Here is a 26114-nt window from a genome sequence, read left to right on the forward strand (position 1 = left end):
CTGTGCTGCTACAGTGCTTAGCTTGCTAGGACACAGGGAATTTCACCTCTGTCAAGAAAATGCCCTATTTTTGATAGTCTGGAATCAGTTGAAAGCACAGTTTTGTGGTTAGAGGGCTCCCAAGCATAGGCTGCTTGGAAAGTCCTATAAGCTACTCCAGTGGCAGACCAAGCCATCTTACTGAGCTGTGGACATGCCTTTCCTAGCTTTCTACTGCATCTGTCTCCATACCGTATAATCAGCACTCCATCTAAAGGTCTCCAAATCTGCTCATGCTCTACTACCCCCAGCTTAGGGCTAATTCTGTGTCTTCATCTAGATCTCCCATCCCAGGATAACACACCTGAAGTATTGGTCCATCCATACAGCGCTCATCACCAACTGCAATGCATCCTCATGCTTTATGACTGTTCCTTCTTCATGATGAAAATCAAAGATCCCTATGGTAGACTGACGAACAGTGAAGCCGACTGAAGGTTTGGGAGTCCTGCTGATAAGTTCTGGAGACATTACTGCAATTTCCTTATCAAAAGGACAGAAAAAATGTGCTCAGCAGCAATCTAAACTAACATAAGAAAACTATTGTCCCATATACCCATTTGGTCTTCTTATCCAGGTAGACCAGACAGATGCCAACAAGTAACACTTCAGTTATTTTCTGGCATTTCAGGATTTTTTGATTTTCTAATGCATGCCCTAATGCAAATGTGCATCATAGCTTGATGCAGAGAAGCATGGCGTATAAAGATGATGTAGATCTGCCTAATTTATGTGTGAAGTAGAATCAAACTATCAATATATATACACAAACTGCAGAAAAAACATCACATTTATTCTGTTCACAATTCCAGCTTAGTCACAGAGTTGAAATAAATTGTTAGGAGATAAAACATAGCCTTACCACAAGAGCTATTTTTGTATCCAAATTACAGACCACGCATGTAATAAGGAATATCACTTGATTATTCTGAGGCAGAGAATGTATTCAGATGGTGTCACATTTAAGTAATGCTACCACTGATTTTTAACTTTGCAAAAAATTGTCATATCTGAAATCCCAACTATTTAGGCAGCTCTCACAGCTGCCTAAATAAGAATAAGAATAAGAATAAGAATAAGAATAAGAATAAGAATAAGAATAAGAATAAGAATAAGAATAAGAATAAGAATAAGAATAAGAATAAGAATAAGAATAAGAATAAGAATAAGAATAAGAATAAGAATAAGAATAAGAATAAGAATAAGAATAAGAATAAGAATAAGAATAAGAATAAGAATAAGAATAAGAATAAGAATAAGAATAAGAATAAGAATAAGAATAAGAATAAGAATAAGAAGCACACTGGAGATTGGCATGTCTTTTTCACTTGGATAAGTGATGCTGAAAGATGGACAGAGTTGCTGAGGTTATGTTGCTCTTAAAAGACAGATAACCAAACACCCTCCAATGATGCTATTACAATGAGGATGCTAAAACAGACTAAAATTTTTATAAGCACTATTAGAAAGAAAGTAGCCTCTTTCCCTGAACTAGTTAAAGTGGGGGAAAAAAAAAAAAAAAGTTTTTTTAAAGCTTTCATAGCCACCTATGATAACTGTCATATAACTGACATATATTGAATCCTCTTCTTATCAGGAAATATGGTATATGCTTAATATTTTAGTTTTAGGATTCCAAACCTACTCTACAAGCCTACAAAGTAGGAGGGGAAGAGGATTTTTGAGCTCAAACCCATGGAGAGTTATGCTTTTCAGTGAGTTCTTTGTGCTTTCCTTTGAGATATTTGATACTGATAACCACTGCAACTGTAGGTTCAGCATGGATATAGTCAGGAAGGCTAGCAACACTATAAGCCATGAATGCCCTTTCTCTTTGTCTCTTATCACTGCTCAAATCACATGACACATTAGCAGCCAAGCAGCTGTAGAGTTTCTCCATCCAAATCACAATTGCAATTCAATATTGGCACTGAAACCAACATTGTTTCACTATAGCCAAAGCCTATCTTTAGAATGTTCCAAGGCTTCTGACCACATGCAAAAAAAAAGGCTTGATTTTGAAATTCATATTAGGTTCTATTCTATTCATGTTTGGAAAAAAATGGAATACGTAGGTTTGAAATGTTTGTGCAATAACTGTATGGTCAGCTACAATGGCAGACTTGAGTAATTTAGACTTTGCACTAAGCTTCATGATTAACCTCACCCCACAGAACTACTCCAGACTTGTATTGATGACAGACACCAGAACACAGCCCACTCCAGTTCTGCACATACATTCCACATGCATGTAGCATATTGGATACACAAGCTTTCTTTCAGGGAGAAACAAAAACAAAAAAGGAAAATAAAATATACAGTAAATAGTAGAATTATGTTCATTTTGTATCAAAATAAGTCCCCTCTTTTTTTTTTTTTTTGTGGGAGAATCCTTGGATGCTTCTATAAAATATTGCAGAATGGTTAATGTTTTATGCAGTTTTATTAGTAGTAGAAAGAAATTTGTGTAATTTTTTTTCACTGCTATACTTTGGCAGGATTAATAAATCATGAATTCATGAATTCAGCTCCAGCAAATGGATGAACCCTCAACAAATGTACTTTATTACCAAAACAGCAACCAATTAAAAAATGCCACAGATTGAACAGTACTGGAATAAGTACTTTTGTGGAGGGACTCTTTATCAAGGAGTGTAGTGACACGACAAGGGATAACAGCTTTACACTAAAAGAAGGTAGGTTTAGATTAGAAATTAGGAAGAAATTCCTTACCATGAGGGTGGTGAGGCACTGGACCAGGCTGCCTCGAGAAGCTGTGGATGCCCCATCCCTGGCAGCGTTCAGGGCCACCTGGATGGGACCTGGGCAACCTGGTCTAAAGGTGTCGCTACCCATGGCAGGGGGTTGGAACTAGATGATCTTTAAGGTCCCTTCCAATGCAAACCATTCTATGATTCTATGTGAAATTAATCACAGGTAGGACAAATGGTATTTAGTTGGATTAGGGTAACATTATTTTAAGCAGTATTTTACATATTTAAAAATATACAAATTCTGCATGGAAAGATTTGGGATTGTTAGATAATTCTCAACAAATTACCGTCTAAAAAAGCTGGATCTATACCCCAACCCATTCTAGCTTCCACTGTATATTTTAGAGGCAAAACAATATAAAACTCCTTAAAGCATCAGCAACAGATACCTTAGGAAGTTCCCCTGATTTTAGGGAACTTAGTACAGAGTGGTAAAAATAAATACATTTATGCAAAGGATATACCAGCTACTACTTTGGAATATTCAGTCAATGACAAAAGTAAATTTAGAACCAACAGAATCAATTTCTTACTAGGTCAGCCAAGCTGGTGTTTAAAGCACAAAATAAAACCCACAAACATCTGCAAGTAGTGCAGCACAAAGAGTACTATTCAATGGCACCAGCAGAATGTTTCATTGTCTTACAATGACCATTCAATAACCTTGGCAGAAGATGCCTTAGAGATGCATCATTAGGGCACTGTCAGCTAAAGAAGACTTTCCCAGAAAAATGCTCAAAATTCCTCTGACACACATATGTGTGTTAGAAAAATCAAAGCTGAATCATAGACAAAGATGACTTAAGGAGCAAAGTCAAACAGAGCAATTCAAACACCATGGCTACAATTGCTCATTCATAATTTAAACTACAGGAATAAAAAACAACTGATCACAAAACACATGACAAATGGTAAGTGACTCAACAGATCTATCACATTCTCGTAATACCACCAGGATCTGAAAACAATAAATACAGCTCAAAAAAATCCACAAGATAGCTACCATTGAAAAATAGTCCTGGCTTTTTGCAAAGGATCCTGCGGTTCAGCAAGCTATCAAAGCAAGAAGAGGAACTCCCCAACCACTCCAAAACCCTGCCAGGAATTATATACTAAATATTTATTACCAAACAAATTTTATCAAACCTGAATTGCTTCTAGGTTGAGAGTGAAACACAAAACACCACCAAAGAACATTTTCTGGTAAAGGCATTCCAACAACACAACTCCCAGAACTTTAACCCAATTCTGAGTTGTATGCTATAGACACTCACTTCATCCACTTCCCACAGATCTGTCGACGGAACCAAAGTGAATGTCACTGTGGCCCAAAGGTACCAGAATGGAAGAAGAAAAATAGCTGGATATGAAGTAGAGCAGCCTTAAGGTTTCCTCTCTACTTCAGACATTTCTCTTTCTGTCCACACTAGATTGGGTGTACATTGCATCCATTCCTCTTACTGCTAAGCATCAAGCACAGTGCAATCTTACAAAAAGCCAATTACAGCTAGCTGTATCTCTTGGTAACTTTCAATCAGAAAGGACTGAACACCAACAGAATTCTGGATTGTTTCTTCTCAGTATTCCATCATTCATTTTATTTACCATTATGATTCACTGGAAATTAAAACCGTATTTTCCTATTTGAACACTTCTACTTATTCATTTGTTATTGCACGGCACACACTTTAAACATGTATCTTAATACTATGTATAAAGCCAAGAGAGCACTCAATAGTCTGTTTAACAAATCACAAAAGAAATCTCAAATCACGTATTTACTACATGTATCTACCACTTTCAGAAAAACAATACCAGTAACAATCACAAAGACAGCTGCAAGAGAAATGCACCAACTGCACTGGAAGATTTTATAAGTGGAGGAGATAGCAATGTGATTTCAGAACATTTGCAAGTAAAGAACTGCTAGGTGTATTCGGTAGATTATTATATGTACTATATATTAGCTTAAATTCAAACCACAGAACAGATCCTTTGAAGTCTTTGTAGTAAAACACACTGCACTTTTAAAGATTAAGAGGGACAACTGAAAGGCTATATTAAACATGGCTGTAAAAATCACACATTAGAATGACACTAAAAAACAACTGTCTTAATATAATGTGCCGTTTTCATCTTCAATGTCCACCAATATCCTAGAATAAGATTTTCTTTAGTCAGAAGCGTAGTTTCTATTAGTAACCAAATAATTACCAACTACATTCCTACCTATAAACAGGACAAAATCATGTACACTGGACCAACTAAATAGGAATTTTAAACTAACTTATCCATAGCACCTGAGTGCCTCTTACAGAGGGATGCGGAAACTAGGTCACCACACAGACTTCTACACAAGACGAATTGCATTCTAGAAATGATTGCCTTTCCTCTACTGCTAATGGAGCAGATATAGATAGTCCAGATATACCTGCCTGAGGTTAAGGACAATGCACCGTGCACACAGTAATATTGCCACTCAGGGAGAGGGGGATATTACAGTAGTCCTTATTCAGACGCACTTCATAAAAGATCATCTCTATTGCAAAGATTTCGTAATCTCATCTCTAGTCAGCACACAACAGGAGTAGGAAGCAAATGAAGATAGAGATGGAGTGCTTTTTTATTAGGGCTTTATTACTAGATTTTAAGGAGATTTTTAAAATAGATTATCTAGTCCTACAATTTTCAGTAAAGCTACTCATGTAACTTAGTTACAGAATGTACACTCATAAAACTATTTTGAATATTTTGCCTTATTTTGGGAGAAAGTGCAGAAGGCACTGAGGTTTTACTGGCAACAGGGCACCCCCCACCCCCAGACACCCTATTTTCAGAGCTCTATACTTCTTCGTTTTCAGAATAAAAAATTTGCAAGCCCGTGCAGATCTCAAAATGGCACATAGCTATGACACGACATTCAAATTGTTCTGGGAATACAGGATGGAGGGAGCACTCTGGCAGAATACTTAGTGCCTTTACAGGCATTATAGCTACTGCCCACATCAACAGCAAGCAATTTGGCACATTCCACGTCTGGGAAGAACCCTCTCAGCTTGCACTGTCTGAATTTTTGTTCCTGGTCTCCATAGGAAAAGACCTGAAGGTACAACAAAGGGCCAAGAAATGCCACAAATCATGACTTGAGAAATAGTACTTTCATAAACAAGTAGATTAAGTCAGAAAGAAGAAATATTTAAAAATAAATAAAAAAGAGTAATTTTATCAGACTTTTGAATGTGCATGACAGACTGGATGCTATAGGACTGCAGTCTCTAAGGTGCTGACTATCTATACCTTCTGCAGGTGCAGAGGTCTTGCAATAACCAGATCTAACAATATTCTTCGTAGCTGTTAGATGTTGTACTGGCAGGTACATTTTATATTGCAGATGGTATATTTGGGCAGCTGAGCTCAAACTTTTCTACTATACAGCCTTTTTTTTTTCCCAGCCTTAATCTAACAACTTTTGTTATGTCATCTATATTATGTTAATTCAGAGTTTCCAAAAAAGAGGAACCATCGAGCTAAGTATAGTTGCCAGTTGTAGTTCAGTGTCTCAACAACCAATATGTAAAAAGGATGTATTTACTGTTTAACAAAAGCTATAAACTAAGGATTTAACCTCAGATAAATAAGTGCATCTGGCACAGCAACACAGTTTATGTTGATTTCTACCTATATATTTTCTAATATGTTAGCCAATTAGTAGGACATTCAGGAAACTCTTTAGAGTAGAGCTCACTGCAAAGTAAGTTTAGAAACATATTGGTAACTTGCCTTTTCTTCTTACACGTTTTTTTGTCACATGAAATTGCATGTTCAGTCCACTTTCGTTCTTCCTTCTAAATCAAGATCTGGATCTTTATGTCCACAATGACAGGTAGACCTAAAAAAAAGTATTTTGCTCTCAGAAACACTTTGTAAATTCCCAAGGCTCTTTTTTATTGCTTGTCTTTTATTGATTTTTTTTTTCCTTGAAGGTGCATAAAAAGAAACTGCATCACAAGCAAGAAGTGCTCAGGACATTCATCCCTTCTATTTGTTTCCTTTGTTTCCCAGCTTTATTACTCTGTGGTTATTTTTGCATTGTGACTTTGAAAATTTTGTATTGTTCCTGCATTAACTAGTTTACTCACATATTTCAATAAAATTCTATTTTATACAAGCTTCTCCTCATCTACTCTCACTCCCACCTCACCCTAAAACAATAATAAAAAATAAAGAGAACTCTATGGGATGTGGTACTGACTTTTTGTTGTATCAAAGCAGCTTTATTAAGAATGCAGAAATAAACGGTACTGACACTGACCCAGGGCCTTGTATTTGTGTCCTGCACTTTATAAAGAAAGCAATTTGAACTGCCTATTCAGGCTAAGTTTTTTTTAGAACCCTGCATTTATGTGTCAGCTATACCTTGAGGAGAGTTTAAGAATTCCTCCATGACAATTAAAAGGACTGCTAGGAAACCAGACCAAATATATATAACTGAGGATTTGGCAGAACAAGGAGACATCTTTCCTAAAGCATTGCTATTCATTTGCACTCTTTGTTATGTTTCAACTTCAAATAATATCAGGGGACATTTTGATTCAAAATTGACTCAACTGCCTATAGGGCAAAAAAGCTTCACATCCTTGTCTCCGCATATCATATCCACATTTCATAATGAATATTATGAAAATAAGCAAAATGGGAGTTTAAGTTGTAACAGTATTGATTTTTATTTCCATGAAAGTTTTGGATTATATTCCCCTTGTTACACACTGGCTAAAATAAAATAAAAAAGAAGAAAATCACTGCACTTCTTTAAATGAGTTGTAGCATTTCCTCCATAACAGAAAAAGCACAGAATTTAATGTATTTCAGATTCAGATTTTGCAACTAACATTAGCATATGTTTAATGCCAATGCAATCCAATGTGATTATACAGTTTCTTTCAGGTGGGAAAGCCAGGTATCAGTACTTAAATTATTTGGAAAAAGGAGGTTTAGCAGTGAGAAAGAATTGCAGCATCCCCTCAGGCAAAACAGCTGTTGAGGTTGTTTTTTTGTTTGGTTGGATGTTTTTTGTTTGGTTGGTTTATTTAGGTATTTTGACAGTTCTAGAGTAATTCACTACAATACATTACTCTTCCAGCAGAGAGCAGATGCAGCATGATCTTGGGCTAATTCTGAGATTATTTTCATCATTCTTTTATTGACAAAATTTGGAAGTTGATGAATACGTTTGAATGCTAAGAAAAGCTGTCTATCTATTTAGATATTATTTTTTAAATTAATGATCTTATGCATGAGTGATTTTATCATTTTTGACTTGTAGAATTAAATCAGAGTCTGTTAAAGGTCAGTAAGGAACCTGATGTCATGGAGAGATGAGGATTACTCAACAATTTTTATATGAAATAGAGCTACAATAACTGGTTTGCTTATTCATTATAAAAGAACATTCATCATTTACAACACTCATAACCTGATTTCCCTGCTTATTACTCAAGCTTCTAATCAATTATTTTTATTTTTTTAGTAGAAGATCTACTGAACTTGACATCTCCTGAGCCTAAAAATATAAACAACATCATGAAGAAAAATAAGGGCCAGGAGATTTCCTCTTGAATACATATACCAGCCATTTCATCTTTAACAACAGAGCCAATGGTTTCCATCATACAACTGCAGCAGAGAAATTTCCTTCCAAGATCTAAACAGCAGAGTAAAATACCCCAGGCAGAGTACCAAACTACCATGGTCATTCTGCTAGCAGTTGCCAAGATATTTCCTTCAGTTAACTTAGGTATTACTGAGGAGTATGGCACTGAACTTTGCAGTGGTGTGAGATAATCTACAAAAACTTCACCAAGAACTGCCAATAATCCTCAGTGTTTCAGATATTAAAATTGACTCAATCCCAAACAATGAATCTGAGAGGATTCTGCAAAAATTGTTTCAATTATGCTGTTTTCTTAAACAATCTTCAGCAAGAATGTCTCTTCAGGGGAATAAATTTCAGTACTGCTAAAGTTTGGGCTTAGCTTGCTATAACTTGCTCTTAAAAATACATTGCATTTTACTTGTATACACACAACACTAATTGTGAGCAGCTACATAATGGACAAGTTAACATTTCATTCTAGGGCCAGCTGCTAAACTTAATTACAGATGATTCAGAGGTCTGACCTTTGTAGGCTATGACAAATTCTGCTTTGTCTGCATTTCACAGCTTATTAGGACGTACCCAGATTAAGCATATTTACTTCTCATAACTTTAAAAGTCAAAAATAATATTAACGATCACAGCTTTGGGGAAAAATTCTGAGTCACATGCTGGATTCCCACAGAACTCCTGAATTCTGAGCTCTTAGCTAAAGAGGAATTTCAGTTGCTCTAGTCCATAATCACACACAACTATGTTGCTTTTGCCAGCAGCTTCTTCTGCAGACAACTACAATTACTGCCCAGTGTCGTGTAGCATGAAGTTGTAATATTCCATCAAACACTTACATGAGAGAGCTTAAAAAGAGAGCATGGTTTCTACATTTCTACACAACTGGCTTGCAGGCCTTACAAGATGGAGGAAATACAGAAGCTTAGAACAATATATTATTTCAACACAGAGGGAATTATTTTAAAGGAGCATTTCCAACCTGAAATTCTACTTAGCTCTAAATTGGTTTAAGCTAAGACTTCTGGCATTATTTCTCCATGTATCGCTTCAAAACATTTGCTTCTTGTATTTGAAAAAAAAAAAAAAAAAAAAAAGCACAAACAAGGGAGAAAAAACAAAACAAAGAAAAAAACCACCATAACATTTTAAGAGAAACTGATCAGTCACAAAACACTCCATAACTTGGACAGATATACAGGAGAATTTATATAACTGTAAAACTCACTTTCTGAAAATCCTTCTTCTTACATCAGCAATCAGTCCTATGCACAGAAAATGTTTTTTGCAAACCTGCTACATCTTCAAGCAGTACGATGGTTAGAAAGTAGGTGCAGAGAGACCTCTCTGAATCCTGTCCACTTCAGAGCTTATGCAGTCAAGGCCACTGTCTTGACTGAGAAATCGGTACCATTAGCAAAATAAGCAACAGCACTTGAAGAAGCAGTTTAGAGGATTCAAAACAACTACAAGTGGTTAGTAGAATTTTCATTTGATTATTTTGTACCTTCTTGCCAAGTTAAATTTGAGTATTGTGTATTTTAATTCTACTAAGGAAATACCTTCAGCACCTTCAGCATTGAAAATATTCTGTTCTGTAAGCACTCTTAAAATGTCTGTTTTCACTTTGGGGATTGCATGCACTAGAGTTTTGGCTATATTTTCCTTTTAGCAAAAGTTTAATATTTTTGTTCCTATCTTTTTGTGGAAAACATTTCTATTTATTTAAAAACACTTAAGACTTCCTCCAATTTATGCAAGTGACCACTAGAAAGGATTCTATATGATACAACAGTACAGTGGAACCCTCTTCCCACTATAATTACCAAACACAAATCTGCTTGGGAAAGTTACGTGGATATTAGACAGCTTGTCTACAAGTGGCACCAAAAGACAGTAAGTGCGTTCAAGATGCTGAAGGGAGAACATGGAAGTCCATGGTGGCCTTAATGGACCGCTGTCTCCTACCATACCTGGAATGATCCCAAGGAATAGGAGGGTAGTGCCTGAACCTGGCTAGCACAGTGATTGTCTGGCCAAACAGCAAGACATGAGATCTCAGGATTCCTGCAAGATTGCAAACCCATTTTTCCCCTTTAATAACAGGCCAGGCAACTGGAATTACAGTACAAAGAAAGCTCAGAGAGGGAGATAATCCCAACCTTCCCTAGATCTCTACAGAGAGAGCAGACATTGCAAACAATTGAATATTAGCCTGATCAATGCTCTCAGCTAAGACATGGGATCAGAATGCAAGGCAATGAAGTACCTCACAGAGAGGGGATGCAAGGCACCAGGAGAAGACTGGAGAGGTCTCTCCTGCAAGGGTTTTCTTCCTGTTCATTGAGAGAAAGAAGAGCAGAATACCCAGCTGATTACTCCTCTCAACAGGTTAGCCCACTTCTTTTTACATCATTGTCCTATAACTGTTTGGGGGTACTTGTGACAATAGTTACAGGAGTTACTGCAGTGGCAGGAAGAGGGGGAAAAAATGGTAGGAGTTAGGGAAGAGAGGAGGTTTCTTCAAATGTCCTTCAAGTAGGAATAATTTGAACAACAGAAACAATGCTTAACAATTTAAGCTTTCCAAAAGTTAAGGTGCAACATACAACAGAATTAAGGAAAATCATAACAATGGAAGAAAGAGAGACCTAGCTCCAATGTGTATTATCTTTTTGGGAACTTTCCCTCAAAGAAGACAGAAGAACCTAAATTCTATAAAAAGGTTGGGGGAGAAAAAATCAAGCTATGCATTACAGAAAAGGAGGGTGCAGTCATTTCAGTGGTCACATTAGTTGTATTAATGTAACACAGATCAGTTTTGAACATAAGTATATATGTACTCACATACACGTATAACATTTTTATAGATGAAAAAAGTTGACTATAAGAACTAAAAGTTCTAAATAAAAGATTTTACACTCTTGCAGTTTCCAACTGCAATTTGAGGAATTATTTGAAACTTCATTCTGTGCAAAAGAGGAAATCAATTTGCTGGTATGAACCGCTCAAGCATTTGAGCAGTTACAATGTAAAGTAGTCAATATTAACCTTGAATCAATGTGATAAAATACTGAATGAATCAGCTTCTTATAAACCATAATACTTGTAGAATGTGCATATTACTTCAAAGAAATTAAAATGGGGGGAAATGGTTTAAGTTCAATAGGGTGTGCTCTTCCTCTGCAGCTGCACTTTCAAATGCAAGTTCTCTATCAATTTTATTGCAGTCACAACATTAGGGAATGCTGTTCAAGACTTGCTGAGGTTATTAAAAAAAAAAAAAGCATTTAGTTGTCAGATAAGTCTATAGAAATTTGAAGACTCATGCTAAACTACTGCCCATTTTTCAGGTACAACAGAACAGATGCTCTCTTGAGATGCTTTTACCCCATCCTGAAAAGCTGCTCTCAAATTGCATTATTATATCCATGGGCAAACAGAGAAAATCTGAGATAGTCCTCCCTAGTTTCTGCACATCCAGAAGGGGCAAAGAAGTCTTCACATACCTCTACTTTTTTTCTCACCAGCTTCAATACCAGTTCAAGAGAGGGGGAAAAAAAAAAAAAGTAAATAAGTTGAACAGCTAACAAGCTAAAGAAACTGTAGATGCCCAGATAGTTAATACAGACTTAGTTTTAGATGGCACATCCATGACCTGTTCCTGTTATATTTCATTACAGCTGCTTCTGCGTGTGACAAGAACACACTGTCCCCATCTTCAAAATCAGTAGCACTTCTTGAATTAACAAGTGTAGTCTACCATAGTCTGAAGATCTGAACTTATGAAGAGAGACTAATAGGAGAAAAATACCCATATTGTTAACTTTTTCCATTTTGACTTTCACTGGCTGTTTTTAATGCTATTTTATCAATCTTATGTGGACAGAATGGGAAGAGTGTTTTGGTGGGAAGTCACCAAGAAACTACAGCTCAATTATTTTTTTCTTTACAAGGTTTAAATCCTCTTAACAGGCAAAAGCAGTACTTAATAACAGCTATCTAATGCCTATTGCAGATGCAAAAAAAACCCTGCATTTATTATTATTATTATATTGCTTCAAGGATCTCAAAGCCCAATACATCCATTTAGCCCTAGTTCATGCAGTAACTGTTGAGGTAGATGACTGTCATGTAACAGTTAACATGATGATATTTACACAGTGCCACTGTAAAGTACACATTTTTATCAGCAACTAAAATATCTTTGTGCCAAAACCACAAACTGGTGTGTGCAGCTCCTCCTCTAGGCTTAATGATAAGGGTTTGGGGTGATGACAACCCTAAAAGTAAAGCTGAGCTAGTCCACTCTCTCCACATGCACACATATATATTCTTCAGGGAAGGAGTGGTTTTAACGAAGCACAGAGCATACAAACACCAACTGAGACCAAATAAAAATGGTTCCTGAAGAAGCTGCAGTCAGCCACAGCACTCACTAGTGAGCTTTTCTTACAGTTGTTCCAGACAGACAATAAAAATTACTGAAGAGATCTTTTTAGGTATTCAAGCCCACATAGAACTGCTTTCATAAAGATCTTTCCATAAATAAAATAATAATAAATAAATAAATGAAACACACAAACCAAACCAAGAAGACTTTCAAAGGTCATAATCTCTGAAGATTTGTATCTATCTCAAGATCGCAGTACAAGCAGAGGCACTTTTTGACTGTACCTGAAGGTATAATGAGCTTATCCCAAAGCTCTTCTATCTTTTGGTAGATAAAAAAATATCTCCCTTTCAACATTTCCGAAGAACTTGCAGCAAGCAGATATTCTGAGGAAGTACCCTGTAGCTGGTGGAAGCATGTGGAAGACCTCTTTAAGAACAAATGCACTAAACACACAGATGTTTGATTTTCACACGTAATGTATTATCGGAGTAGCAGCCACCCCATTTACTTAGCCACATTGCATAGCAGCATTTAGCATACAAGCTTATACACAGACTTTCTCTTTCTCAGTTAAAGAGGCAGGATTATGACATGGAAGTCAAATTTCTTGACTAAGTTGAGTCCTGGATAATGGCTGACAGAAAAATGGAATTTAAAATCCTAAATTTACAGGACAACATCCTGGAATCATGCACGTTGTGTCTAATAAAGATGGATCTAATGACAAGTCAATGTTATACACTTGTGACTATTTTCTTAACTGACTTCTATAAAAGCTCATTTTCTGCATTCCCACCATAAAGCATATTTGCCCAGAAGGCCTGACAGGAGGTGGTTACGTGTGACTCACTCACAGTTAATTTAGTAAGCCAGGCAGAGAAATTCCACCAAGAATGCTTTCCATCAGAATTTCTCAGTACCGTTAAAGCAGGTGGCTTGATTTTGATCATGTTTGACAGAACAAGAAGAACTCTGCTGGCTTTCTACCAGATCACCTGCTCTCCTTCAGGCCTTGACAGGAATTGACCTTGTGGGCCGAAGCAGAGCAATACATTCCTTAATCTAGAGTAAGCTACCGCACGAACTGGCCCCGATTCGGAGACCCTAATTCTTTTCAGCAGAGCCCCAGCTGGGGATTTTGGAGTTTACTGAGAGATGGAATTCCCTACAGCTACGTTATGCTCTAAAATACATGCCTTTATTACTCTGTTCACCCTGCACTAAAAATAAACAAACAAACAAACCAATAAAATTCATTTCCTAGTACCCAACATCCAGAATAACAGCTAACGTACTTTGCTGAAAAAGAAAGGCAACCATGACACTCTGGATGTTGAACACTGTTCCCAATGCCAAAGCACGTGATCTCTCTCCCTCAAGCCAGCAGAGTTCTAACAACATGAAGCTGGGGATAGCAATTAAATTTAGACCTCAAAGTTACTCTAAAACTTGGGGCTTTTGGAAGATACCTGGAAAGTGAGTTGTGAAGAACCGAGAAGCAGAATCACCAAATTAACCATGGTGTTAGAACTGACAGCAATACAGGTCTTCTGAAGACAGTCTTAAAAGAAAAACTCTCTACTAGTACCACATACTTCAACAGTGTCCTGAAAGAAAATCAAAAGAAACTAAAAATTCAAGCCACTCACTCAATACAATTTTAGGGAATTATAAACTTTCTTGTATCCAAAGTATGTTTTGTTGAAAAAACACTTTCTCACCCGTGAGAACTTCACAATTTTAATGTAAGATATTCTCATGGCTGATACATACTTTTAAATTAGAAAGCAAGAAAGGAAGCACTTGAGCACACAGGCACTTGCAATAGTCTTAGCTCTCTTAGCAGTATTTGACAACTAACTTGTTTAGGATAACAGGAAGACAGTACATATGAGAAGTTAAGAGAGAAGGCGGGAGTAAAACGCCTCAATAAAAGAATTACAAGGTCTTTCTTGAAGTGTCTAGAAAAGACAGGTAGCCATTACTGCAAACATAGGGATGGAAAGGACTGTCATTTTAAATTCTTTTATCCTTAAATACAAGGAGAGGAAAGTACTACATATATTTGTCCAATGCTTATACTCTGCACTTAGCAGCTGGTTTGGGCCACTCTGTGAGGTGGGGCGCTGAGCTAGATTGTTCTTTAGCCATGCCCTGACAGTATACATTCATACAGATATCTCTGTTTCCTTCTATCCTAAAATAACATGTAGTAGATTAGGGACAGATTTACCAGTGGCTATGCACTGTTGGTATAGGGAGAGCATTTACCTCATACCCTAACAAATGCACTGAAACCATCAGGCTGTAAGAAGAATTAAGATCTGAGCCTGATCCCATCCTACTAGTTTCACAGTACTGATGTTTATATCAGTATTTTTGTTTCCACTGATTTAATTGAAGTTATTTTCTTTTTACGTATGCAGTTGCTACATCAGATCCAAGCCCCTAGTAAACCAAAATTCTAATCAATGTTGTCATATGAACCACAGGGACCCTACAAGATTGTGGACCCTTCTGCTCAACTATGAAGATCATTTTGCATCCTCTTTTCACAAAAGGCTATTGTAAAATATTTAGAAAAAGCCCATGCCTTATTTTTAATTGTATAAAAAAGAACTTTGTTAATTCACTGAATGCCTACTCAGCCACTGAAGAATTTGTAGTATTCAACTATAGATCTTTGTAGCGAACAACAAGTCCAATCATTTTGGTTGCATTATATGGAGTTCCGGGAATTCTTTGGCATGAAAGAAACTGAAATATATTTTCTCTGGTATATGGAAATAATACTTGATTTAAAGATATATCCCACAGAAGTCGGACTTGACAAAACCTAATTTAAATATAAACAAGTATTTACACGTAATTCAACTCTTCTTGTGCCCTCTTGATGACCAATTCAACAGGCCTCTTGCTCCTGAATTATGATTCATGCACTAATTCTTTTTATTACTGAGTAGATCCACAGTTCTGTCAGAAGAAGAAGCCCCAACAAAACATTACCAGATTTTCCATTTTTAGAAAGCAGTCCTTTTGATTAAACAAAGGGATCGTGGTACAAGGAATCAAAACATCTATTGGTTGGAACCTGGCTAGATCATCTTTGACTCCCCTAAAACTCAAGCAACTCATGATAACAAATATAAATTGTATTGGTTTCACCTTCCTTACATTCACTTCTTGTTGCACCAAACTCTTAATTCTGAGACTTTTAAAAAATGTATGAATACTAAAGTGGTTTACTCTTATCATTTGCACATAAAATAAAGAATATCTAAAGATATATGTGCTTCTAAATTGAGTTAATCTTTGTTTTAATTGTGATTTAGCAATAATGATTGTGATGCCTCCCTGAGCACTTTCTCTAATTGCCATGTTGTTTTCCAATGCTTCGAAGTGACCTACATAATATGCCGTCTCCAAAGTCAGTGAGCAACAGCTGCAACCACTCAAGAGGGGTGAGGTATTAAACCTTACCTTCATGGAAAAAGGTGTTTGCACTAGCACCAAATAATGAGTTTGACTTTTGCTAAAATACATGATGAACTCAAGGAAAAACACAGTAAGAAAATTAGCAAGTTCAACACAAGCTGTTATTCTTCTTGGCTACTAAAACAAAGCAACACTGAACTCAGTAAACCAGATTAAAATCATGGGAAAGAGATGGAAACTTTCTATGGTAACTTCTTTGTACTGATATATAAAGCTCTTTTCACTTGGTACCCATGGAATAATCCATCACCTTCAAAACTGACCATTCGTATGAGTTCAACCACATTAACAACGTACAGGAAATATACCATGAAATGGATGAAAATCAGCCTCAAAACCTATCTCCTCCAGAATATAAATATCCTTAGTTTACAAGTAGTAAGAACATAGAATCAGCTTGTTAAAACAAACAAAAAAAATATTAATGCATGATTTCCCTGTGAATTTTTAATTAGGCTTAAAAATTGAAAACAGCTGTCATCTCTTTTTAAAATAAATAAAAAAAAAGAAATATTTTCAGAACATAAGATACCATGCATCAGAATTTAATCATTATTGTGACCAACTCTAAATACAGGACACAATAGAATTGCTCACTAAAGTTCTGACCATTCTGCTTGTACTTTTGATTCCAGGAAAATTATACAGTGAAATCATTCTGTAAACAAGTCTCTGCATAATAAATAGATGTGGAAGGGTGTATGCACATGGAAAAAGAACAAGAGTTCAGTTTTCAGATTGCAATTATTTTGGCTTCTGGTTGTGTAAGCTGTGTACCTTCAATGAGGTCACAGTCATGCCGGAAGCATTTCCCTATGAATTCAGTCCTTATTCTCCCCAAAATGCCTGCATTCTTTATTTATTTATTTATTTAAGAAAGGCTTCTCAAAAGAGATTTCGCATTCAATAAAATTCTAGGCCTCTTCCAGCCTTCCCCTGAGTTAAAAATATTCTATCACTAGAACTATTGTACATAAGTCTTTAATACGTTTGTTCCAAGTGAGATCATAGTCCTTTACATATAATTCCCTTCCACCCAGTTGATGGGTTTTCTTAGTAAAAGTGCTTGCTTACTTTTAAATGCTAATGCATTGAGTGAATTCATAAAAAGAAGAAAGAAAACATTTTGTGAGAAGATTTCACATTTGTGGCCTGACAGCAAGAGACAAGGATGCATAACATCTTACCACCACAGGACATAACATAGCCTTGCTGAAAACAGACTTGAGTGACTGGATTTTCTAAACTTGACAGCATTGAGTAAAAAGATGATTCTGACTTATTCCACAAAACGCTCCACTGGGAATCATAGAGGTAAATTTATAGAAAAGGCAGCTGAGTCAGGATTTACCATAGCAGAAACTGAGGCAGTTTATAATTTGGTGATTCAAAGCAGTAACAGGGACATATACTTTATTCATACTTCTGAGTTAGTCTCATCTTTTAATAACATCAGCACCTTTTTCTATAGGACTTTGGTCATTATTTCTGTTTCCTATAATTGCTTAATGTACTTCTTAAAAACATTTGGATCTTCATAAATTAAGTTTGTTTAAGTTGCTCAAAGCTACAGTAATAAATAGATGCATCACAAAGCAGAGAAGCCACCCTTCGGTATGTACATTAGTTATGAAGAGTTGCTAGACCACCTGGGAATATAAAGGAAACAGTATAAGCAAAAATATACAGGACAGCCATTAAGACCTTTGTAATGTCTGTGCAGGACTCTATCTTACAAAAGGTCATCTACAACTTTGGCAATCCCGATGTCAGAATAAAATGCTTGGACTTTTCTTCCTTTCTGTTGGAAATCAATAATAGATTTAAACATGCTAGGCAAAGCATTGGTATCATTTCTGATAGCTGCACCTCCATTTAAATGCCAAATCTATTTTCTTGATATTTAAAGACTTCAAACATGATTAAACTTTGTTTACTTTTCTGTTTTGCTACCCCGTTACAATTCTAATCACCATTAGGCATGTGCATCTCTATCACTGGCAGCTGATATACTGAGCTGAGGTAAAATTACAAAATTCTCTTTCCAGTTGCAATGGCCCTTGATCTATTACAAAAAACAAACTTCCATCTCTAAGCAACTGATCTCTTAGCAACAAGAAGCACCTGCATAAAAGATGCCACAGAGAGTGATCACCAGAAAACCTATCCAGATCTTTAAAAGAAGCACATCAGTAAGAAAGATAGCACTCTTCACCAGTAAAATCAAGAGGAGAACACAGGTAATTTTTTAATTCATATGCTACATTTTTTCTTCAGATAGTATGACTGGGACATAATGGAAATATTCTTTTTTTTTTTTTCTTGTGGAAGAATTATGCTTTCTGGAGCTGATTTGATTTGAGTGACTGTAATTAACTTTGTGTAAATGATATGTTGTCAGTATCTAAATAGATATTTTTGATTAGAAGATCTGTAGGTCTTAAACCAAATTCCTGACATTAAGATAACAACAAACTGTTATATATTTTGTGATTATTTTAAAAAGTTTTGTTAAGAAATGGCACAATGTTCTTGCAGAATAATTATCCCTAGAAAGTGTTCACTTCATTCAGTCTTTCAAAGTGTTTATGTTATGTCAAGAAATGCTGAAACTTTTTAGGTTATTTAGATACAAGCATCACTGATTTAAAAAAAAAAAAAAGGAAAGAAAAGAAAGAAAGAAAAAACTTTCCATTGTTTCTGTGGTCTCTGATTTCAATCTACTCTGAAGTGTCGTGACCAAGTTAAGATACAATACAAACCAACATATGTTATGTCCAACATAAAAAATGTTGGACAAATCAAGCATTGTTGTCACAGCAGGGGAAAAACTGAATTATTAGTGAGGTTATATAAAGGTCATCAAGTGGAACAAGTCAGGAAACGACCCAGAAAATTGGTTTGTTCTATCATGACTTGATGTATCTCAGTAAGTGCTTGCTGTGAGGAAGTACAGTCTTCTTTAAGCTGGTACATCTTAGTTAACTATTTCTTGCAAAGGAAGTCATTTAAAAGGAAAATGGGTTGAGAATATTCATGCATTCTTGTTTTTTTCAAAAACCTAAATTTTCCTCAGGGTTAATTGACATACTTTAATGGAATACTTGGTATTTATAGCCAGAAAAAGTCAAAAATTGTGGAGTTACTTTTCTTACAGAGTGGTCCCTTCTATGTCAACTTTTTGCTTATGTTGGTCAAAGTGTTTGCTAGGAATAGAGGTACCACAGCAAAGATGCAATTATGGCAGAGAGAGCTGTCTTTCCTCTCCCATATCACAGCCAATACCTCCCACGTGGCAGTAATAGCAACCTGATAATAGTTATATACAAAAAAGTCTTCATATAGGTCTGCTTTCCCATAGTCATAACACATCTGATGTGTTAGCACATTAGAGAAAAATTGTAACGTGCATTGCATGTTAGAGAAAAAGTTGTCTACCTACAACTCATTTTCCAGTTAGTTTTGAGTGTAATTAGAGCTTATAGTGTTCTTATGAAACTTTTGAGGTAGAGGCAGTAAAATAGAGCCTTACCAATACTGCAGAAGTTTATCTCCACAGTTCTTGATGGCATAGGTGCACTGCCATACTTATTCTCCCTCAGGAGACGTATGTTTCAGATGAAACCCTTTTACTGTCTATTGCGGATAGTACATTTCATGGACATTATGTTGGTTCCTAAGCAACAATGAGACCCTTTATGAAAGGTACTAAAACTGGCAAGTTATTTTTCCAAATCATATGTCAGACTGCAATTAAAACCTCAGAGGAGGACATCGTCCAAGATCTAATTTCAGATCATTATTCTTCTAAAAGAAAAATCACAATTCAAATAATTACAGATTGTTCGGAAAGCAGAAACCCTCATTGTACAGTCATTTGGGCAGCACAGAGTGTACCTTGCTTCACATATCCATGTTGTATAAATAGCTACAAGAAAATAGTATGCATACTGCCAGAAAGAGGGAGAAAGATAACCCCCGACTTTTAAGTTACACAGGACAGGTTATCACTCCACGTATTGCCCACCACAAAGCAATCATAGCTTTAAAACTGGCTAGTTATTTTGAATTCTTAACACACTAGTGGAAAGTGATTTTTCAAGGTGTGAGCATTCATCCTCTGAAGATCAATTCAGACATCCAAAGTAACTAGCAGTTTCTAGAAGGATGCATTTGATTCAAGATTTTCAGATTATTAGGACATTCCCTGGCTTGCCCCAAAGGTAATATCCAAACTAATTTGGCAGTATATCATAAAGACTTTATTTGGAAAGCTCACTAAGCTCTGTGATCGATAGCAATTCAAAGAGCTCAGATAGCTACTTCAGCAATAATTTATCAACTTGGTCAGTACTTAGTTATATAACAGCAACATCAGATCTCCCGCACTAAAAACTACTAAAAGGATCCAGTAACTTCTTTGGAATGTTTAAAGGCAGGACTTACCGCTCTGTTGTACCAGAAGTGTCATTTACATAAATCACAAGGAGAAGAGCAGCCTATAGGATACTATTTGACAATCACTTTGCAGAAATCACAATACCAAGCTCAATGCAGTGGCTTCAAACAGCTCCTCCACGACACCTAAGTGTCAGTGACACCATTTGATATGTGACAAATTCTGATTTAACACAAAGATAGTAAGCTCACAAAATGAAGGCATACAACCACAATATTAAGGCTCATAAAAGAGGCATTGTCTTTCACATAGTTATCCAAACACATAGTAATATTCAAATAAAAGTCCTACATTCACAGAAGTTATTTCTAACTTACTTCTTTCCCTATCAATGTGTGTTCAATCTGCATTTACCAATTAAGTCCCAGACATGCTAGTACTAGTAAGTATTCAGAAAAGTAACTGATCAAACAGACCCAAAATAACAGGAATGTCAGTATTTACAATAGTACTTCAATTAAAACCTTCTCTGCACTTCACAAACTTACAGTACACTGAGTAGGAGGGGTGACAAGAAATGGAGTTCTGTGCTCACTGAGGCAGGTAAGAAAAGCCAAGCATCATTTATGGTTGTATTTATGGTGGCCTCCACTAACATAAACAACATACAGTAACATTTTAGAAGGGATATTGAAGGCAGCTGACAGAACTTTAAAATATCAGAGAAATATGCTCTAGGAATCTAGATTCTATTCAGCTGTGAAACAAGGCAACATTGTCATAAGAAGGCTCACCGAGATTAAGAAAACCACAATTCCAAATAGTAGCAGAGGCATCAAATGTAATGATCTTTCTCATCTCTTGGTACATGGGTATTTTCTTTCAACACCACTAGGTCATGGACACATTCTGCATTCCTGTTTCTCTCACCCTCAGACACATTAGGCTCCGTTACTAGTCAAGAGCCCCTTTAGATAGCTAGGATGATTGTTATTAAATTTCCACTTCCAAGCTTCTGCTGAAAGTGTAACCTTCCTTCTCTAACCTTAACAACAGATTAATTCAGTAGTGCCATTTAGATTAGGTTATGTAGTAATCAAGTGGCACAGGATTAGTCTACAGACTGCAATAATCATTCAGCATTGCTAGAATACATTTCCATAGCAATTAGATGTGACAGACCACTACGACTGCACAAATTCTAGCCTGCTGATTCAAACTCTAGAAATGGCTGAAAAAGGTAACTATAGGCTATGTATTCATTTCTTGATGTGCACATTTTGCTATAATTATCTTTCTCTTGTAGTTCAAAAGGATTGAATAAAAAGTAGGAGACATACCTAAACGAGCCAGAGTGCTTTCAAAAGCACATCTAACTTTAAAAGATCTGCTCTACACAATCTAATCGGAAATGAAGTCAACTGTCATAGGACAGATGACATCTGGAGTATCTCTTATGCAGAGGATTACTGAAGCACAGATTCAAAGCAAGTGAAAAACGAATAAGAAAAATATTATAATTGAAGATAAAGAATGTCAGGACGAGTAACAGCATCAGATGTCCAATGAATTGTGATGAAAATCTGTCAGTGACATCCCCACTGCATCTGGAGAGAATTACAGAATTAGGAAAATGCAGAATATCAGGGAGCAATTTCTAGTGTGGCACTAAATAAACATGCAATCAGATGCTTACAGAATAATTTTACAACTCAGCTTACAAGGAACGGTAAGCACTCTCAAGTTTAAAAACATCTTTTAATGTGTTCTCAACTTTAAACTCCATGGCCTTTCAAGAGAACAAGACAATCCCTGTACCAAGGTTTGTGTATGTCATATGTGTTACACATCTGGTGATAATTACCTACTTCAGACTAATTCTTCAAAAGTAACACAGCCATGCAACAAAAAGGTGGATTATTTTTAGTGGTTCTTAAAATAGTTTCCCTGTAAATGCAACTAATTTTACAATAGTTCCACAAATGACTTTTTATTCAACAGCTAGGATAGTAATTTACTATTTTGCAGTAAAACCCACAATTTGAAGGCAGTGTTAAATACATGAACTCCTTCATCATGAGTTCTAGTAAAGAAATCTGATATGCTCTTAGGGACAGCTCTCGTCCTATTTTAAGTGCTATCATCCCAATACTGCAAGATAGTCGTGCTTAAAACCAATGAATCCAACTCTTCTATTTGTTAAAAGGTACTATGTTCCTTTTAAGCTATGCCAGCATTGGAAAACACTGTGGTCCAATGGAAGCAGATCTGTTATTTAAAAAAAAAAAAAAGCAAGAAAGAAAAGGTAATTGGTAGTGATGATCCACTCCCTACATTAATACATTTCAAGAGGGTTTATTTCAGAATAGATCTAAATTGTTTTTGTCATTTGAATGGCCATTAAATTTGGTATGTGTGAGTGAAACACAGCTTTTGAGTACAAGAGCTGATTTATTTTCATCCGAAATGGCATCCAAAAAGTTTGCATGCTCTGAGATAGAAACACAGGTATGGCAAATGGGAATGATCTGTAGTTTTGCTATCAAAGCAAACCCCTGAAAAAGCTGAAACACCAATGGAGACATACCTTGAGCCACCATCCTCCTGACTATCACACATTCAGGGAGCATCCACAGAAAAAAAACACAAGACAGACGCCACTCAGCTAGCTAGATATTAGCCTTCTAGCTGTGAAATGCACTACAAAAGCAAAGTATGTACTTACATGTAGAAGGCTGAAGGTTTACAGTCTGTATGAAATTGTCAATCTTAACTGAGTGAAAACCAACTAGAATCAGCGTCTAGTAAAAGAGAGGAAGGCTACAATGTTTTATGTGGAAAAATGAGTACTTCCTGGAACTGTATAATCTAATAGTTATTTTTGTGTGAAATCAGTCTATTTAAAATTCCATTTTTCCAAACTGCTTAGTTAAACCTAAGTCAGCTGATTTGGATGCTATTATTTGTGCACTAATATTTAGAGATTTATAACAAGCAGCAGATTTTTCCCCATGCCCCTCCTGACAAAAGAAATACTGCTGAGGAAAAAAATCCAGGAATCAGGAATGGCTCTTTGAGAGTTTTCAGGCTGTCTTATTAGCTCCTGCTCAAAATTATCAGTAAATTTCAGCCATTTGGATATATAACATTCTATATTCTGCAAACTATATACATAGTTGGCACTTCTGTTGACACAGCTATTAAATACAAAGCTCTAGCTGAAAGGACTGGGTTCAACACAGTTGTCACTTGGATATATGGACTTCTTCTTTATTGTGGGACCCTGTCATCATTCATCATAACACCTTTTGCAAGAAAGCATTTAACAGAACCTAGAACTTTCTCACAGTACTTCAGTCAGGTCCCTCTGCTGGCAGATGCTTTCCCAGCTGTTAAGATCTACAATTACCTGTGATTAAGAGGCCTGTGCATATTCATTTAATTTATGCTACAAAAACACTTCCTTATAAGCCTCTTTCCACCTACTTTTTTAATTTAAAAACCTTCCCCACCCGCACCCCACCATATAAGTAACAATCAGAACGAACAAATCACTCATCACACACACGCTTCAACCAGCTGCAAACAACTTGTAGAAGATTTCAAGATGAAATAAGCAAGAATAGTGAATGCTTCTTCCATGCACCACAGCTTTGTTCCATTTCTAAACATTTTCAGTCTATTCAGTAACTATTTACTATCAAAGTTTACTTGCTGATTTTTTTTATTTTATTATTGAGTGATTTTCTTTTTTTTATTATTGAGTGAAAATTCTTTAAAAAATAAAATGGGTACAAGCAGGATGAGTAGTTCAGCTGAACTGAACTTATATTTTCAAGGTGATTTTTTCATGGCTCAGATGGCTTTTCCAACAACAACAATGTATTAGAAATGCCAAACCTGTCTGCTTGGATCATATTTATTAAAATACGGAAAAGAACTTTTCAAAACAAGAAATATCTGTTGTTTGTTTTAAGAGCTATAGGAGCCACATTTATTAAAAAAGCGACTGCTTCAGATAGGTTCCAGAGCATAAAAAGTAAAAATAATATTCCCTAAGTGTAGTCATTTCTATATACTGTAAGCTCGTATGGTGCAAGGGATTGAATCTAATAAAAATATTTACATATACATACAGGCACATTGTGGCAATGTACTCAAGACAATTTAAAGCTAGCATTTTCATATTTATCTTTACAGAAACATTACCATTAGTGTGTAACAGTATGTTAATTTCACTAGTAAACACTGTTATGTGATTAAAAAAAAGTTTCTGATTACAAAATCATTTTTCAAAACATGCAAAACGGTACAACAGCTGAACATGTACAAGAGCATCCATGTACATATCATAGCACATTGTGTTTCAGTCATTTTGGATCACAAAAATACCAGAGCGCTTTCATAGCAATGGTCCAAAACACTGGAACATTACAAACACTTGCAGGATTTTGAGCCACTGCTTGCTCCCTTCCCCGTGGTTTTGTCTGTAGCCTATACATTTTCTATTGTGACTGAAAACACTAATTTCTCACTGTCTAGAAATCATCTATTACATTCTTGACATAGTTTAATACAGTTACAGCACTGAGAGTTACTACAATTAAACTGTACTTTCTTCTGCAAGACCAAATCACAAGATAAAAGATAAAACATTTGCTGAAAGTAAGCTGCAACAAAAAGTGTACTATTAAGTAACTACTTCCTTCAGTTTTGAAAAAATGCTGCAGGGAGGAAAAAAGAAAATCTATTCCTACTGATCTTCAGAGCAGAATTAAGGCCACGTTTTATTACTTTACTGCTGAGCAGATGCAGGCAGTATCTTTCCGTGGTTAAGTGGGTTTTCTCACTCACGTAACATCTTCCTTCTCAGGTACAATCATTTCTCATATTTTACGAATTTTTGATTTTTGAATTTACAAAAACTTGCAAAACAACTTCAGAGGAATCCTTCTGATTCCCCTATGCACAACAGACCTTTCTCTTTGCTTGTTTTTTCTGTCCTGTTTCAAGCCCTGGTTACTACCTGAAGTACCAGACAATTCATGATCGTGTTTGTTATAGCAGACACTAATTTTTTCAAAGTATTCATCAACAGAAGCACCAGAAAGAAATGCAATACTTTTTCTATTACACTCAAAGGTTGACTATAAAAATGTACATTGCATCAAACAAAATCCTGAGGTACACTGTATCTGCAAAACTAATGTAGGTAATTCTGGAAATTCAAGGACTAACACTAAAGGCATGCAGGAAGGAAAAAGGCTAAGTAACAGAGATAAAAGCTTACAAGTGAACTCATTCAATGCTTCCACATGTGCTGAGAGTTTAATTTCTTGTGTTTTGGTT

The 26114-nt window shown here is 36.0% G+C and overlaps 1 long non-coding RNA gene across 1 annotated transcript; it reads right to left on the bottom strand.

Annotated features, from left to right (window-relative positions):
- LOC308200809 lies at positions 1–26112 on the bottom strand. The gene is made up of 3 exons (XR_013955833.1): positions 21314–26112; positions 6594–6702; positions 1–522 (listed from the first exon to the last, which is right to left on the bottom strand). It is a non-coding gene; the product is annotated as an uncharacterized lncRNA (long non-coding RNA).
- Positions 26113–26114: the final 2 nt, after the last annotated feature.

This window comes from Anser brachyrhynchus (genome assembly GCF_964034855.1).
Source record: "Anser brachyrhynchus genome assembly, chromosome: 11".
In the NCBI taxonomy this organism is placed as follows: Eukaryota; Metazoa; Chordata; class Aves; order Anseriformes; family Anatidae; genus Anser; species Anser brachyrhynchus.